This window comes from Solanum tuberosum, unplaced genomic scaffold (assembly GCF_000226075.1).
Source record: "Solanum tuberosum cultivar DM 1-3 516 R44 unplaced genomic scaffold, SolTub_3.0 scf00165, whole genome shotgun sequence".
Lineage (NCBI taxonomy): Eukaryota > Viridiplantae > Streptophyta > Magnoliopsida > Solanales > Solanaceae > Solanum > Solanum tuberosum.
The window spans coordinates 602,040-621,821 of record NW_006239090.1 but is presented as its reverse complement, the minus strand read 5'-3'; the positions used below and the strand labels follow the sequence as shown (position 1 = coordinate 621,821).

The following is a 19,782-nucleotide window of genomic DNA, read 5'->3' as shown; positions in this document are numbered from 1 at the left end:
TAAACTAGAACTCAGAGAAAACCAAAAGCAAAGCCAATATTTTCCTCTTTATCATTCCTATAATTAGGTGTTCTACTCAAGTAGTGACTTCAACTCAAATTAATTGGCTAAAATATGATGCATTAATCATCTAATGCCAAAATCTTATTTTATCACCAATAACAGTTCTTCGCTAGTCACGACGTGTCCAAATTCAGATATCCCAAGGGCTTCATATGATCAAAAATGATTTCTAAGAATTAGAGGACAGGCTGCGAAACCAGAAGAGTTGAGAACTCTCTCTACTTATAGTGACAGAGTGACACTGGCCTAATGAGAATAAACTGAATTCCTCGGAAAATCTTCAGATAAGCAAGTGCAGATCAAATACATCAAACAAAGAGTCCTATATTTTCAAGGAATGGGATATTATGATCTAGTTATTGCTGATACAGAGAATAAAAGCATGTTAATCATGAGTAATGAATGACGTTCATCAACAACAGGGAATTTGGTCTAGTGGTATGATTCACGCTTTGGGTGTGAGAGGTCCCAAATTCAATTCTCGGAATGCCTCATTTTATTTCATCGGATACATAATTAATCAATTATTCCCTGTATCTGTTAAAATAAAATTAACCTTAAAATCTGATAAATCAAAATGCCTTTGTTCTTTAAAAAAGGGTTGTAACACAATTGTTCAATTATCCGTTGTTTCTTTTAATAGTAAATTTAATGTTACCGCTGTCTCCCATATGAAGCTAGTGCAGAGGTAAGAGAGTATTTATCTAAAACAATTCCTACCCAATGCTCTATTTAATGCATTACAGTTCTACAGACTACAGGTACAGAAATAATATAAATGTGGTAGGTTTGAGCAACATGTGACTTTACATATGGCTAACAGATCTAGAGAGGCTCAGTGTGAGTAGATAGTATTAGAAATAAGATCAGAAGCCAACTATGATATTAAAATATAAAAAGAAGGGTGAATGGGTGGAGTTTAAGTATCCTTTGGTTTACATTTGTTTTTATCCTTTTCTTACTTCAAATGCTAAGCCACAGGAAAAAGTCAGTGAATATCTGACAAAACTTATGTAATGATGTGATTTTAATTATAGAGAGCTAATTCCTCTGACTAGCATATATCAGCACAGTCAGCATCTATTAAAGTTATGCTAGGAATTTCATAGCCAAATAAAAAACTATGAAACAAATGTATTGATGATACAAAATTACAAACCAATACTGAACCTCTTCTGACGGTTATGACCGCTCAGAGATCAACAGACTTTTAATGACTATCATGATGCAAAATAAACAATAAACAAGTTAGAGATGGAACCTAAAGCAAGGTAAATTACATAGGGGATAAATTCAACAACAGGGCATTTGGTCTAGTGGTATGATTCTCGCTTAGGGTGCGAGAGGTCCCGAGTTCAATTCTCGGAATGCCCCAGGTTTTCGGAACTTAACATTTTAACAAACATTGTCGTGCTCAGTTACATCATCTTGAGAAAAAGCTAAGAGCACTAATTAATAGTAAGACAAAAAAACAACAACCATTTTTTCAAGAATACTTTAAAAAATAACACCACCAAGACTCAAATTAGTAAGATTCTGCCAAGCATGTTCACCTGCCAGTTTACCACTTAGCAGATCTGCAAGTCAAAAATACAACACAAAACTCTCAAGTGATCCCAGATACTATGTTGATAGATCAGCACAAGGAGTATCTCAACTATGATAAATGAATGTTTTGAAGGCTTATTGCTTTACAACTTTACCTTGGTTTATTTGACAGAGCAGGCAAATTGAGAAGTGACAACAAGCATATGGTTTCATCATTGCAGTTTTGCCTTTGTTTTCAATTAAATAAAAGCAAGAAAGCAGAGAAGTGACAATTAGCTAATATATTGTACTTCAGCAAAGATTCATCAACAATGTTCATTTTCATGGATCAGGGATGTCAACAATGATAGCAAAAATTATTGATCAATGGAAAGTGTTACCAAAAACCAAGCATTTGTTTAGTGGTACAATGCTGATGAAGGCAAGAGCTATTTGATTTTCCTTCTCTAATTAGGAGGAAGATTGCTATCTCCAACCAATGAATCATTTAATGTTTATTTGAGCAACGAAGCATGAACATAACAAGGTTCATGTTGTTTTGTGACAAAAACTTACACACAATGAGCAGCAGTCTAAAATACAAACAAGAAGAACACACTAGATCAATTAAGAACGTATCTAAACTAATCAGAAAATAAGAAAACACAAGCCCAAGCCTCTTTATCATTCCTAAACTTGGTATCCTCTACTTAAGATGTGACTTCCAACACAAATTATGAAGCATTAAACTTCTCCAGTTAAAGTTCCTTGGGACATGTCCAAAAGGATTGAGTATGATAAAAAGGAATGTAAAATTATGAACCACAAACAATCAAAGGTGACAGCTATTTAGGAATCAGAAAAAAGTGAACAGCAGAGGAAAGGGTGAAAAAGAGGTCAAAACACTCTGTTTATCCACTAAATATTAGTATTCTGATGGGAGTCAGCATAAGTTCTCAAAGAAAATCCCAGTAAGGAAATATAGATCAACAGCTATTGAAATAAGAAGCCGAAAGGTTACATATATGCAATGAATATGGCATTTACAGTCAAGTTATTACTAATCGTTGGAAAAATACATTGATCATGAGTCAAAATGACATTCTTCAACAACTGGGCATTTGGTCTAGTGGTATGATTCTCGCTTTGGGTGCGAGAGGTCCCGAGTTCGATTCTCGGAATGCCCCATTCTTTGTTTGATTCAACAAACATCTCATTTTTCCTTTTTTATTCCAAACTAGAATTACTTCAAAATCTGATAAGCAAAATGCCCCCTTTCTTTTAAAAGAAAACATAACTTTAAATCCGACTCCCCTTCATGAAACAAGTAAAGATAGTTTTATCAGAAAGAATTCCTACCCAGTGCATTATTAGAATTAAACTTCTAAAGGTAGGAGAAATGTAAATGTTGTATGTTTGAGCAGTTCAACAGGGGTTGACTGAAATTAGATTTACTAGTATCAGAGATCATATTCAAAACCAACTATGACAACAGAAATAACAACAAGAATTAATCCGTGGAATAAAGTCATCCTTTTTCCTCTTTATTACTCTTAGCTTTTCTCCTTTTATTTTTTTTGAATCTTGTGCTATAAAAATGCAAATCAACAAAAGTCAACAGACTGTTTGACACCTAACTTATGTAAGGATGTATTTTCCATTCAGAGACAACTAATTCCAACAACTTGCATATGTTAAATTAGGAATGTTAGAGTAAACGATGACATATGCTCCTATTTTTGCAACTTAGCAGTGATATTTATGATTGAGTCACTGCTGATATTTGGAAAAACACATTGATCATGAGTCAAAATGACACCTATAAACAATTGGGCACTTGGTCTGGGGGTATGATTCTCACTTTGATATTGATGTTGAAAAGTTTTTAAATTTCCGCATTATTCAATGTCTATATGCAATGACGAATATGCCAAGGGCTCGTATAAGACCCCTTCGGGGTCAAGTACGCCGTGTTACGCCTAGGGGGTGCTCTCGGGGCGTGACAATATCTAACATAACTAATGTAAGGATGTATTATTAATTTCAGAGAGAGCAAATTCCTACGACTAGAATATATCAGTACAGTCAGCATCTATTAAAGTTATGCTAGGCATTTCATGACCAAATAGAAAACTATGAAACAAACGTATTGATGATACAAAATTACAAACCAATACTAGAACTCTTCTAACGGGTATGGCCGCTCAGGCCTCAGAGATCAACAGACTTTTAATGACTATCATGATGCAAAGTAAACAATAAACAAGTTAGATATGAAACCTAAAGCAAGGTAGATTACATAGGGGAGAAAATAAATTCAACAACAGGGCATTTGGTCGTATGATTCTCGCTTAGGGTGCGAGAGGTCCCGAGTTCAATTCTCGGAATGCCCCATTTTTTTAGGAACTTGACATTTTAACACAAAACATAGTCTTGCTCAGTTACACCATCTTGAGAAAAAGTTAAGAGCACTAATTAATATGTAGACAAAGAAACCACAACCATTTTGTCAAGAACACTTCAACAAAATACACCGCCAATACTCAAATTAGTAAGATTCTGCTAAGCATGTTCACCTACCACTTTACCACTCAACAGATCTGTGAGTCAAAAATACAACACAGAACTCTGAAGTGATCCCAGATACTGTGTTGACAGATCAGCAGAAGGCGCATCTCAACTATGATAAGTAAACGTTTTGAAGGTTTATTGCTTTACAACTTTACCTGGTTTATTTGACAGAGCAGGCAAAAGGAGAAGTGACAATGAGCATATGGTTTCGTCTTTGCAATTTTGCCTTTGTTTTCAATTAAAGAAAGTAGGAAAGCTAAGAAGTTACAATTAGCTAATATATTGTACTTCATCAAGGATTCATCAACAATGTTCATTTTCATGGATCATGGATGTCGACAATGGTAGCTAAAATTATTGATGAATGGCGAGTGTAACCAAAAACCAAGCATTTGTTTAGAGGTACTTTGCTGATTAAGGAAAGAGCTCTTTGATTTTCCTGCTCTCCAGCAGATGAATCATTTAATGTTCACTTGAGTAATGAAGGCATGAACATCACAAGGTTCATGCCGTTTTGTGACAAAAACTTACACACAGTGAGCAGCAGTCTAAAACACAAACAAGAAGAACACACTAGATCAATCAAGAACGTATCTAAGATAATCAGAAAATGAGAGAACGAGATGTGACTTCCAACACAAATTATGGGGTTGAAACATGAAGCATTAAACTTCTCCAATTATAGTTCCTTGTGACATGTCCAAAAGGATTGAGTATGATAAATAAGGAATATAAACATTATGAACCACAAACAATCAAAGCTGATAGCTCTTTAGGAATCAGAAAAAAGTGAACACCTGAGGGAAGGGTGCAAAAGAGGAGTTCAAAACTCTGTTTATCCACTAAATATTATTCTAATGGGAGTCAGCATAAGTTATCAAAAACAATTCCCAGTAAGGAAATACATGGCATTTGTAGTCAAGTTTTCGCTAATCATTGAAAAAATACATTGATCATGAATCAAAATGACATTCTTCAGCAACTGGGCATTTGGTCTAGTGGTATGATTCTCGCTTTGGGTGCGAGAGGTCCCGAGTTCGATTCTCGGAATGCCCCATTCTTTGATTTTTTTAAGAAACATTTCATTTTTCCTTTTATATTCTAAACTAGAATTACTTCAAAAATAAAAATGTCCCCTTTCTTTTAAAAGAAAACTTAACTTTAAAACTGACTCCCCTTCATGAAACAAGTACAGATACAAGGGAAGATAGTTTTATCAGAAAGAATTCCAACCCAGTGCGTTATTTAGAATTAAACTTCTAAAGGTAGGAGAAACATAAATGTTGTGTGTTTGAACTAAGCAGTTCAACAGGGGTTGGCTGAAATTAGATTTACTAGTATCAAAGATCATATCTAAAACCAACTATGACAATAGAAAAATAGAATAAAAACAAGAATTAATCTGTGGAATTTCGTCCTCCTTTTTCCTATTTATTACTCAGTTGTTTTTTTTTGATGACCATATTGTCCGGGCCAGCTTTCGCACACCTCGACAAATTCCATGGGATACCGGCCACCTCCCACCAGCAACAAGTACCAAGTAAGTCTGTCCACCAAGGCTAGGACATACTCTCAGCTTTTTCTCCTTATATTTTTTTTACTTTTATGCTATAAAAACGCAAATCAACAAAAGTCAACAGACTGTTTGACATCTAACTTATGTAAGGATGTATTTTCCATTCAGAGACAACTAATTGCAACAACTTGCATATGTAAAACGAGGAATGTTAAGAGTAAAAGATGACATATGCTCCTATTTTTGCAACTTAGCAGTGATGATTATGATTGAGTTACTGCTGATATTCGGAAAAACACATTGATCATGAGTCAAAATGACATGCATAAACAACTGGGCATTTGGTCTAGTGGTATGATTCTCGCTTTGGGTGCGAGAGGTCCCGAGTTCGATTCTCGGAATGCCCCATTCTTTTTTTTTTAATGAATATACATCTAAATTATTCCTAATTCATTTAAATAAAATTGACCTTAGAATCTGACAAGTCAAAATAAACAATCTTGGTTTCATTGAATGCCACCATCAACCAATCATTCTTTGTTCCTTTTAAAAGAAGATTTAACCTTTAAATCTGACTACTCTTTGTGAAACAAGTGCAGATACAACATAAGTGTTATCTGCAAGAATTTCTGACTCATGCTCTATTTAGTGCATTAAAGGTAAAAGCAAAACAAAGTATGTATGTTTTAACTAAGAACATACCTATATGGCATGTAGTTCTAAAGGGATAAAGAGAAATTACTTAATAGTGTCAGAGATCTGACCCAAAGTCAACTTTGACACATTAGTTTATGCAATAACAAAAATCAGGCAACTTTTAAAGGCAAACTACAACATATATTTTTAATCCAAACTGCCAATGCAGACAATTTCTAGTTCTTCTTGTTATATACATAGTCCTCAATTATCAGAGCTTTCTATATATTCTGTTAGGTATGAACTTTAATTGTAAGTCAACTAAGACTTTCAGCTAATGTACATTTTTATTATCACAACAGGTAAACTGACTTCTTCCTAATCTGAAAGAGAACACCTATGCTAAACCCATCTGCATCTGAAAGATAAGAATAGTAAATCATGATTCAGAAAAGCATGCTATTTTGTGCTCACCTGCTAATTCACCACTTAGCAGATATGAAGGCCGAAAATACAACACAGAACCCCAAGTGATCTGCAGTGTTATGCTAATAGACCAGCACAACGAGCATCTCAACCATGATAAGTGAAAGTTTTAAGTGTTCTTGCTTTACACCTTTCCGTTGGTTTATTTGAAAGAGTAGGCAAAATGAGAAGTGACTTAGCTAGTAAGATATTTGTCCTTCAGAAAAGTTTCATAAACAAGGTTCATTTCATGGATCATGGATGTCAACAATGATAGATGAAGTTATTGATCAATGGCAGGTGTTACCAAAAAATCAAACATTTCTCTAGTGGTATGTTGTCTGTTTCAGGCAAGGGATCCTTGAATTCTTGCTCAAATCAGGAGTAAGATTGCTATCCCTAGTTGATGAATCATTTAATTTCTCTTTACTTAAATTTCACAAGATTCATGCTGCTTTATGACCCAACTTACATGCAAGGACCTGCAGAATAAAACACAAACAAGTAGAAACACACTAGATTAATCAAGAAGATATTCAAATAATCTGAAAATAAGATTAAACTAAACGTAAAGCCCATTTTTTCCTTTTTACCATTCCTAACCTTGGGCATCTACACAAGTTGTGACACCGACGCAAATTTTGGAGCTAAAACATGAAGCATTAAGCCACCCCCAAATACAGTTCCTAGTTGACATGCAGCGGCAGAGCCAAAGGATGGAAGGTGGTTCGTTCGCCGAAAATTTACATCGTATATAAAAGGCCAAAAACATTATTTGTCTATATGGTAGGTTTTATAATCCCTTGGCTTCTTCATGTGTTTACTTCTTTATATTTTGAATCCCTTTAGTGAAACTCCTGACTCCGCTACTGGTGATATATATGTCCCAAAAGATTTGAGTATGACAAAAATGGTTTGTACATGAAATGCACAGGAAACGATCAAAACTGACAGCTCTTTAGGAATTAGAGGAAAGCAGGCATAGAAGAAAGGCTGCAAGAGAAGAAGAGTCTTAAGACTCTCTGTTTATCTACTACTTCCTCTGGTCCAAAATAATTGATGTTTTACAAAATCAAGAAGGTATTAAAAAAAAATTCCAAATTTTCCTTTGACACATTCCTAATTCAATGTACAGATTTGATGATACTTATGTCAGCCTAAGAAGAAAAGAAAATCATAACTAAGGGTATTTGAGTCAAAGTCTCTATTAATTTTTAGAAGTGAATTCATTAATCCATGTGCCCAAGCCTAAAACATCAATTATTTTTGGACCAGAGGAAGTAACATTATTCTAATGGGAGTCCAAAGAAGCCCTCAAACCTTTTACCAGTAAGCAAATGCAGATCAATAGGTGTGAAATAAGAGGTTAAAAGATTCTTTATTTGCAACTAAGCAATGGCATTTGTGATTAAGTTATTGCTGACCATTGAGAAAGCACATTGATCATGAGTCAAAATGACACTCATCAACAACTGGACATTTGGTCTAGTGGTATGATTCTTGCTTTGGATGTGAGAGGTCCCGAGTTCGATTTCGGAATGCCCCCTTCCTTTTTGATTAAATACACATCTCAAAATAATTTTAAGAAAAAAAAAATCTTAAATCTCACTCCCCCTTATGAATGACTCAATGAGTGAAGATGCAAGTTAAGACAGTTTTTATCTAAAAATAATTCCTACCCAATCTCTACTTAGTGCATTAAACTTCTAAATGTTGAAGCAAAGCAAATGATGTATGTTTGAACGAATCATACACCTTTTATATCCATGCAGTTCTAGAGGGATTAAGAGAAATCACTTTAATTGGAGATCTGATCCAAAGTCAACTATGACACTGTAAAAGAAACATGGATAATCTGTGGAGTTCATTTACCCTTTTCTTTTCTTTATTATTCTTAACTTTTTCCTTTTCATTTCATTTATTTTTCGTTAAGGCAAATGCAAAATTTCAACAGAAGTGAACATACCCTCGACATCTAACTAATGCAGGGATATATTTTCAATTCAGAGACAACTAATTCCACCAATTTGCATATTTATTTTGGACAAGTAATCCAGCATCTCCTTATATTAACTAGGAAATTCATAGCCAAATAGAGAAGTATGAAATAAATAAATCGGCAACCACAGTAATGACAACACAGTGACCTACAAATTGTTTAATGCATATAAAGATGATGCATAGAAAAAATAAGCAAAGAGAAATTAACAGGAAAGAGAACAAAACACAAAGATTGGGCATTTATGGTGCGGAGGTCCCAAGTTCAATTCTCGGAATGCCCCACTTTTCAGAAACTGATATTTTGAACCTACACATTTTCTTCCTCAATTAGACAATCAAGACAAACATTAAGAGCACTAACTAATAAGGGAAACAGTAGTAAAACCAATAACTGTCATAGCTTAAATGTTTGGTTTTATTAATTGAGCCTTGGACCGCTTCTTGGTTTTTCTGAATCTTTTTATCAAAATACAAAGTAAAAGCCAAAGCCTCAAATTAGTAAAACCAATGATTAGCTTTATTGAGAATCGCATTCCATCAGTGGAACATGCAAGAAATACACAAGAGAAAGGATAATCAGAATTTAGCCAAACAAAGTTCATGCAACAAAATAGTATGGTATTGGAGATAGTTTTAGTTGATACAGAAAATTCAAAACAAATTGTCTCAGAATTAAGACCTCTAGACATAGTAGCTGGAGACTACTATGAGAAAATTCAAGGCTTTGACTAAGTAATTAGGGATGGTGAAGAAAAAGTCTTAAACATTTGACCTAGTGTCGATGTTAACAATGGGTGTGAACCAAAGTTCCTTTAAAAGATGAGGAATGCCCATCTCAACTTCGATGGAGTTATTTAAACTATAATCTTCACAACTTTCTCGATGCTGCTTCTCCCTAGGGCTAAAGAGAATTTAGAGAGTTCGAAACCAATTTGTTCTAAACTAATATCTCATTAATGATAACTAGGAGATATAAAGATTATTGAACATGTCTGACTAGAACTTCCAACTACCAAGAGATGAAAAAGTTATGTGAGGTAAAAAGAAGATAAGTTAGCCAATTGCTACTAAGAACCTAACAAAATTCTCAACATGTGGGTCAACATACCATTTGTGTAGGTCAAGGTTGAGAATTGGGGTTGCGCCCTACCTTGTCAGCCTAAGCCTTGTTATGAGAACTGACAGTTTCCAACTTTCTATGAGGAGCTCTGTCCCTAATTCAATTAAAAATCACCCCTCCGCTCCCCCTTTTTCCCTCCAAAGCCCCTTGCTCCAAACATTTTTTGTACTTCTAATCAGACAAAATAAAAATAGGGTAAAGATGAGACTAAATGGAGATCCATGAAATAGGTATGAACTAGTGGCATGATTCTCAAGTAGGGTGCAATAGGTCCCAAGTTTATATCCCGGAGTGGCCTATGAGTCAATTCAATCAACTAATCCTAACATTTTCAGCTATATATGTCTTTTGTCTATGACTGAGCGAAGGGTTAATACCCTCAGCAGAAGGAAATTATACTACTCAAGTGCACATTTACTCTGTTCATAAGCAAAAGTGTTAGCACCGTCGACAGGGTAATTAGTAAACAATTGTATGCATCAATCAGTTGTAAGTTTTGAATCAAGACTCAGAAACCAACATCAAATAGTACCACATAAAAACAGGGTTAGGCTATAGAGCAATGGAAAAGATTGGTTCACCAATAATTCTTTTTATCAAAGAACAAAGTAAACACTGCCCAACCTTCAAATTAGCATAATAGAGAAATCAAAATTCATCAATAAAACAAGCAATTGAAACTATAATCAAAATTAGGACAAATAAAGTTCATGCAACAAAAAATGTATGAAATTGGAGACAGTTATAGTCCGTTCCGTACAGCACAAAATAGATTTTGCCTTGGTAACCCTATAAAAATTCACAGCTTGAGGAGTACTGAAGGAAAATCTCAAGGCTTCTAGAAACTTTTGTTCTAGTGTGTGTAGAGTATACATCTAGATACTGAATCAATGAATAATCAAAAAATCAGTTGTATGTTATGATTCATACTCACTTACTCGGTAACTACAATCTAATAATACAGGGATGAAATCCAGCAGAGGCAAAAAAAAGAAAAAAAAAAGGCTTTATGATTTCTTCATACATGCCTAAACAAAACGCAATTAAGGATGACAAATAGAAGCGAGTTCATCATAAAAAATACGCAACTATAGTAATAGATGAGAATTGAGAGCTGAAAGCACTAACCGGAAAACTCAATGGTAGGCCATTTCTCTAAGCAGAGAATGTTAGTTGCAGAGAATAGAATTTTTGAGTATTTAATTCTTCCATCGGAATGCGGGCGAATGTGCGCATGTCCACAGAGTATTATTTTTTCTTTACATTTTTATTAAGGATAAAGGAAAAGGTCTGAACGAAAAAAAAAAAAAATTGCGTCTGCCGGGAGTCGAACCCGGGTCTATTGCTTGGAAGGCAATTATCCTAACCGTTGGACTACAAACGCTAATTGTTTATGATATCTAGATTAATATTTAATATATTAATATATAATCATGAATTTTAATACCATGATTTTGGTATTATGGTATTTGGTATGGTATATGGTACACATTTTTAATTTTTTTGGTATTCGATACGGTATTTGGTATTTAGAAAGATCAAATATCATACTGAAGTATATAGTTACATAAATAACATATATATTATTAAAATACTAACAAATATGCAACTTAGTATTAGTACATGCTATGCTGAGATTAGTTATGCTGAGATAAGTTATGCTGGGATTAGTTTTTATTGCTTGTTTGGTTTGTCATATTCAAACTTTTATTCATTGCATAATTTCTAATAATAAGTTGTTTGTTTACAGAAGTACTCTGTGTTTGTATAAAACGAGAAAGAGAGAAAGGCAAAGAGTTATTTAGTTTTTTTTTTTTTTTACATTTTCTTTGCAAACTTTAGTCATTCATTTTAAAAATAAAAATTCCATCTTATTTAGCTTAAATATTTTTGTGTGCGCATTTCCATGATTGTGTTGTGTGTTTTTTAAATTAAAACTTTCATCTTATTTAACTTAAAAATAAAACACAACAGAAACGCAATTTATACAATTCTGTTGTATAAAGCTAGAGAGGCGAGCACAGAGGGAACGAGCGAGAAAGGGAGAGTAGCGAGCGAGAATTTGGAGGGAGACTTAAAAATAAAATTTCCATCTTATTTAGCTTAAAAACAAAACTTTCATCTTATTTAGTTTTAAAATAATTTTTTTATCTTATTTAGTTTAAAAATAAAACTTTCATCTTATTTAACTTAAAAATAAAACTTTCATTTTAAGTATATTAAAGTAAAAAACAATATTATTAAAGTTATCTACATTTTAATTGATATGTAAACTATAATTTTTAAGTGAGTAATAAACTATTTAATTAAAAAATATGTAATTTAGTAGTGGAGTGAAATTTTAAGAGAAACAAGATTATAAGTTTGTCATTCTGTACAATTATCCCTTTTAAAATTTAGAATAGAAGATAAAATATTGCAAAACGTGTTTTCTTTTTTTTAAAAAATAAAAAATCTTGTTGATATGACTATAATGGAGTGTGGTGTGGACCAATTGTCACCAACAAGATGAATAGTCTTATTGGGCCAATCTTAGATGGATTAGCTTATTGGGCAATTCCTTCTGCCAACAACCCAATAAAAGATGGGCCATTACAAATCCAATTGGCTCATTTTTAACAGCCCAAAACGTATAATTAGGCAAATAAATTCAACTTATAATATATTCATAAAATGAATATTGTATTTATAAAAGGGAAAATTGTATATAACAACAAACTATTAATTCAAATTAAATGCTATAAATATAGTTTGATTTAATTGTACCTCATAGCAAACTGTTGCTATTTCACCTCTCTCCTGGTGAATCTCGCTCGCCACTTTCGTTCTCTCCCTCGCCTCTCTCGTTTTTTTATACAAACGCAAGTGTATGAAGTGCGTTTATGTTTGTATAAAGCGAGAGAAAATTGTATATATACATATATTTTCATTCCCCTCTCTCCCCTCTCCTAGATCTCGCTCGCCAACTCACCTCTCTCACTTTATACAAAAAACGCAAATTGTATAAAATGTGTTTGTGTTTGTATAAAGCGAGAGAAAATTGTATATATACATATATTTTCGTTCCCCTCTCTCCCCTCTCCCAGATCTCGCTCGCCACTCTCCCAGATCTCGCTCACTCACTCGCCTCTCTCACTTTATACAATTGATATTTTTGTATATGTATACCAAAGCAGATTATACAACTGCTTTCTTTTGTATATGTATAGCGAAATATACATATTTATGTTTGTTATGGAGCGCAATTATGCAAACTTTGCTATAGCATACAAACATGAATTTTGTGTTTGCTATATGTGAAAGTTGCTCTTTATAAAATGTAATTTTTTATAGAAAAATATATTATCATAAGAGCAACGAATAATTAAGGCTGTGAATGTTATTATAAATGTTATTAGAAATTATGTTAATATACATGAATGTAAAAGCGGTGTATAAAAGAGAGTTTAAGGGGGGTATTTTTGTTATTTTACTTTATCCCAGGAAAAGTTATCCTCACCCCCATGGAGGGATAACTTATCCGAGGACTAATTGTTAATCCTGGGATAAGTTATCCCAACCTTTGCAACCAAACAACGGATTAAAGGCCACTTAAAAGTTATCCCGAGACTAAATCCTCATATCCATCACACCAAACCACCCCTAAATGTTTAGAAGTTGAAACTTTGACTATTCTATTTTGATTGAAATGCAATTGATTTAACAAAAGGAGTTGTTTGTACTTTATTTTGAATATATATTTCTACATGTAATGTATTAGTATGATACAATTAAGGCCTTTTTTTAATTGTCAAAGTCATAATACTCTATTATATGAGTATATATTAATTGAAGTTGAACAAACTATGGTTACTGATTTACTATACCGTCGAATACCAAAACCGAACTTCAAATACCGAACCATATCGAATTAAATTGGTATGGTAATGATACAATGTTTTAAAAACCGAACACCAAAATTACTATATCAAAACTTTCAAATACCGTACCATATCATACCATGCACATCCCTAATCATGACTTTCTAACTATTTGTATAGTTCAACCTAAACAATCAGTTAACAAAAGACTATTTTTTTTTGTATCATATCATAAATATAAATAATTTATTTGTATTGGCTAGAATAGCATTGATTAAAAGAGATTAGCTTCTCTCCACTGACAGTGGACAAGAAAATTACACCGTCAATTCATTTTTAGAAATACTTATTTCTTTTAACACATTCACATATTATTAATATTTAAATAAGAATAAGTAAAAAATATTATTTAGTAACTTGGACTCTAAATTAATCATAGGAGTTTGTTTAGGATTCTTATTTGGTTGCCAAAAATAAGAAGGATTATTTTACCGCTTTCTTGTCCTCATTATTTTCACCCCGTTCTCCATCAACACCATTGAAGCAATTTGAGATAATCATCAATGGTAACTTCTTACTTCTTTTTTTCTTTTTAAAATCTAGACTAATTAATCTCATTAAAAAAATATTCATAACTTATTAAGTCTTCTTCGCAATATGAATTATTATTTTTTTGGATAAGTGCTTCCATTGCTTCAGACTGTGTTTTCTCTTCTTAGTTTCATTCAATCAACAATACAAAATTTAATTGAAAACATACTTTGATCCATATATCATCATATGTACTCCAATTTATTTAAATAATACTCAAAGTCAATAGTATCAAAAATGTTTGAATGTTCTTTAAAAAAAAATCTTAAATCTTTAAAACGTGTTTGAAAAAAAGAAAAGGACAAGTTGAAAAATCATTAATCTTTAAATATGAAAATATAATAATTAAATCAAACGAAATAAATATTTCTAAAAAAAATAGACGGTGTAATTTTCTTGTCCACTGACAGTGGAGAGAAGTTAATCTCTGATTAAAATTGAGCAATCTCAACTTTAATCAAAAGAAAGAAAAGTTGATGGACAAAAAGAACCATCTAATTTCTCAAGTCCCAACTTGGCAATGAAGAAGTGATAATCAGATATCATTAAATTAATAAGTTAATTTTTTATTATTCATAAACACTTGATTGACAATTGAATATCATCAAATCTATAGGTTAATTTTTAGTTATTTATAAAAGTCACTCGATCTACGATCAAATGTCATCAACACGTTGATGTTTAATTATTCATGAAATTGTCTGATGGATGATTAATTTCAATAGATTAATGTTAAATTATGATAATATCAATAAATTTGTATTGAAACATCCTTGAGGGCACCATATGTATTTTCTTTCTGGAACTAGGTTCCTATGAGTTCCCGTTTGTTTCCACAAACTCCTAATTCTTTTTTACTATAGAAAATATAGCTTTGCATACGTCCTGAAAATGACTATTTCGTCCACAATGAATACACAATCAATTATCATGATTGAATACGTACTTACTATGAGGATTGTAGAATGTACAGATCTTCCTATACCTTTGTTATGGATTATCTTATTGGCAGAAGATGAGATCTCTAAGGAGGTTGTTCAAGTTCACTTTAACTTTGATTAGGTCCTTCTCTAGTTCTTTATTCCCTTCTAAAGAACTAGTAAGATCCAGCTTGACCTTGTTAAGATTGGCTTCAAGCTCGATTTGGATTTTAATCTTATGTCATTTACCTTTAGGACCATTATGGGAAACTTCTTTCATCCTACTTTGAACAAGTTCATTTTTAGAAGCGGGCTTTATCTTTTCTTCTAGTTTGAGAACTTTATTAGATACTGCATCATTAAGATTTTCACTTAAGGACTCTTTTTCTTTGAAAATCCTTGATATAAAAAACATAGTGATATATATATATATATATATATATATATATATATATATATATATATATATATATATATATATATATATATATATATATATATATATATATATATATATATATATATATATATATATATATATATATATATATATATATATATATATATATATATATATATATATATATATATATATATATATATATATATATATATATATATATATATATATATATATATATATATATATATATATATATATATATATATATATATATATATATATATATATATATATATATATATATATATATATATATATATATATATATATATATATATATATATATATATATATATATATATATATATATATATATATATATATATATATATATATATATATATATATATATATATATATATATATATATATATATATATATATATATATATATATATATATATATATATATATATATATATATATATATATATATATATATATATATATATATATATATATATATATATATATATATATATATATATATATATATATATATATATATATATATATATATATATATATATATATATATATATATATATATATATATATATATATATATATATATATATATATATATATATATATATATATATATATATATATATATATATATATATATATATATATATATATATATATATATATATATATATATATATATATATATATATATATATATATATATATATATATATATATATATATATATATATATATATATATATATATATATATATATATATATATATATATATATATATATATATATATATATATATATATATATATATATATATATATATATATATATATATATATATATATATATATATCACGATGTTTTTTAGATATTGCAACTCTTTAAGAGAGTAGTCTTCAAGTTTTTGTTGTACATCAAGAAAATTTACCTCATCCATGTCTTCATCCTCAAATTTGGCAATGAGAGCAAATAGAGAGTTAAAACTTGAATGTTCACCTTCAATTGCAAGCATAGATGTATTCTCTGGATCTTCATCATTCTCAGATTCACTGGAGGTATCACCACAAGTTGCAAGAGCTTGTTTGACCATGTTGTTTAGTGTTTCTCTTGGTTGAAGTGGTTAGGAACCAAATTATTTCATCTCGCTTTGTCAAGATTATTCTTGATATAATCCTTGTTATCCTGATTATAATGGGGACAATCCTTGATTAAACGTCCAAATTTTTGCATTTGTAGCAATGGTCATTTATTTTTAAATATTTTCTTGAGTTCCTTTTTCTTTGGAAAGCAACTATTTCTCCTCATCATTCTTTGAAAACGTCTAGTAATGTACACCATTTCATCATCATCCTTACTGGAGTCTCTCTTTACGGCCTTGAGTGCCATATTTTTTTCTTTCTTGGGTTCCTATCTATGTTGGTCATGTTGTCTCTTAAAATTGTAAATCTTCAAGTTTCCGATCATCTCATCCATAGTCAGAGTCTGAAGATCTTTTGCTTCAGTGATAATATTAACTTTGCTTTCCTGGGAGACTAACATCACATTCAAAATCTTTCGCACAAGTTTATCTTTTTTAATGACCTCATTAAGACAGTGAAGCTCATTTGTAATATAGGTGAACTTGGTGTGTATCTTTTGGATGGACTCTCCTTCCTTCATCTTGAATAACTTATATTGAGTTCTAAGCGTATAAATCTTTGATTGTTTAATTTATTTTGTTCCCTCATGGGCTATTTGCATGGCCTCTTAAATTTCCTTTGCAGTTTCATAGGCAGAGATTTTATTGTACTCGTTAGGTCCGATGTCACATACAATGAGATTTTTAGCCTTGAATTTCTTCTCTATTTACTTTTTGTCTGCATCAAAGTACTCTTTCCTCATTATGGGAGCTATTTTGGATGCTTCATCTATGATGACTGATACGCTCAAATTATACCTCCCTAAAGAAGTATAAGCGATCGTTGTCAAATAAAGAACCCAACTTGTAGGTTGGGGTTGATCCCACGAGGAATATGGTTCAGACTTAAACTTAACTCACTATTATATCTGTTTAGTCAAACAATTTCCGAGACAAGTAAATAAAGGGGGGGGGGGGTTGTAAAAAAGTAAGCAAGATTCAAACTTTGAGTTATCAATATGAGAAAGAAACTAGGGTATAAGTGTTCCCCACAAGCTCTTAACGCAATAATCCTAATAATAGTAATCATTTCCTAGTGTTTTACATGCAAAGTTGATAGGTTAGGTATCCCTAAGTGATTGATCCTCCAAATAGGGAATTTCACTACGCACCTTGGTTCGGCTACGAGTGTATACTTTACTAACCCCTACCTTTACCTCGGATTAGACACCACATCAATGTATGACTTAGTTTTCACCCTTGCACCAATTGACATTAGACTATTAGATAGCATCCACTAAATCTCTGTTGTTAATTCTTTTCTCATTAACTACCTCCTTGGTCCGACAAGTAGAAACGAGGCGAGTTCTAATGTTGGCCACCATTAAAAAGACTTCTAAGCTAAAGAATTAACAATACATGCATAAACACTATTGAAGAATTACTTAGTTATTATTCATACTTCGTTAATTGCTCATGGTTCCCACAGCCCTAGTTGTGGATTTAGCTACTCATGTTTGAAATAACACAATTCATAATTGGGTAAAAAGAATTCATGAACTTACAAGAAGAATTGATGAAACCCCAAATCTTCAATTGAAATTCAAAGTCAAAATCTTATAAAATGAAATCCGAGTTCTAATGTTGGCCACCATTAAAAAGACTTCTAAGCTAAAGAATTAACAATACATGCATAAACACTATTGAAGAATTACTTAGTTATTATTCATACTTCGTTAATTGCTCATGGTTCCCACAGCCCTAGTTGTGGATTTAGCTACTCATGTTTGAAATAACACAATTCATAATTGGGTAAAAAGAATTCATGAACTTACAAGAAGAATTGATGAAACCCCAAATCTTCAATTGAAATTCAAAGTCAAAATCTTATAAAATGAAATCCGAAAAATTAATTGCTAAGAGTTTGCAAATTAATTCCCAAAAACACAAACTTAGAAGTATACAATAATGTCTAAACACCAAAAACGAGGTTTACAACTCCTATTTATAGAAAACAAGTCCTAAATAAAAAGGAAACAAAATAAGGAAATAAGTTGTCTTGAACGCGGCTTCAGTTAACGACTCGACCTACGGACTATGGGTCGACCTACGGTCCGTAGGTCCCCTTCCGTGGCTCCATACTTAGGATTTTTCATCAGGTACTGGAACTTCAACTCTCTGAAGCCATCGACGGATGTGCAGGACGGCCCGTGGGTCGACCTACGGTCCATCAGTTGCTTCGTAGTTCCACACTTAGTCAGAATTCCCTGATGCTCCATCTGCGCCTGCCCAACGACGGTCTGTGGATCACTCCGTGGGTAGCTCCTTCTGCATAATTTTAGCTCTCATCTCCATCAACTGCATTCCAAGCTTATTTCCTGCAATTATTAGACACAAAACATCAATTATAATCACAAAATGGCCTAAGACACACACAAACTCTACGTGAAATGTATCAAAAATATCGTAAACTCACGGTATATCAACACCCTCAACTTAAACTTGTTGTTTGTCCTCAAGCGACAACTAAAACTCTAAATGACACTTATGTAGAAGCAGACATACAAACTCAAGCAATCACATGGCCTTTTCAATCCATTCTATTTCCTTAGTGCAAATCTTTTCATTTAGACTCAACAAGCTAACTCATACGGATCAAAACATGACATAGATCGACCAACAAACATCACAACATACACCTTTTCACAATAACCAAGGTATCAATTTTCCAACAATGTAACTAGTGCCCTTACTTCAAAATAAATCTTTTTTCACACACAATAGTTATGACTTTCAAGTTTAAGGATTCATTCAACACTTATACTTAGAAGTGACTTCAAGTACAATTAGTGCTTAATACCATAGGCTTACCCTTATTTTCACTGCTTAGACTCTCTAAACTAGGTGCTAGGATCACTATATGACTTTCTTAGCTTGTAATGT

At 31.8% G+C, this 19,782-nt stretch overlaps 1 long non-coding RNA gene and 5 other non-coding genes across 9 annotated transcripts in view; 4 read left to right on the top strand and 2 right to left on the bottom strand.

The window, feature by feature from the left end:
* The window catches only part of LOC107061768 (uncharacterized), an 18,656-nt gene extending 7,521 nt beyond the window's left edge, over positions 1-11,135 (bottom strand). For 3 of the 4 annotated variants that reach the window (XR_001474198.1, XR_001474197.1, XR_001474196.1), the window contains exons 1-2: positions 11,028-11,135; positions 6,788-7,260 (exon numbers count right to left, since the gene is read on the bottom strand). This is a non-coding gene — a long non-coding RNA (uncharacterized lncRNA). The remainder of the gene's footprint in view (positions 1-6,787; positions 7,261-11,027) is intronic. The other variant, XR_001474199.1, reaches the window with a different exon arrangement.
* Positions 1,366-1,437, top strand: TRNAP-AGG (transfer RNA proline (anticodon AGG)). Its single transcript has one exon. It is a non-coding gene; the product is annotated as a tRNA-Pro (tRNA).
* TRNAP-UGG (transfer RNA proline (anticodon UGG)) lies at positions 2,706-2,777 on the top strand. The gene has a single exon. It is a non-coding gene; the product is annotated as a tRNA-Pro (tRNA).
* TRNAP-UGG (transfer RNA proline (anticodon UGG)) lies at positions 5,146-5,217 on the top strand. Its single transcript has one exon. It is a non-coding gene; the product is annotated as a tRNA-Pro (tRNA).
* TRNAP-UGG (transfer RNA proline (anticodon UGG)) lies at positions 6,013-6,084 on the top strand. The gene has a single exon. It is a non-coding gene; the product is annotated as a tRNA-Pro (tRNA).
* A 76-nt stretch (positions 11,136-11,211) lies between the features above and the next one.
* Positions 11,212-11,283, bottom strand: TRNAG-UCC (transfer RNA glycine (anticodon UCC)). The gene has a single exon. It is a non-coding gene; the product is annotated as a tRNA-Gly (tRNA).
* Between the last annotated feature and the right edge of the window lie 8,499 nt (positions 11,284-19,782).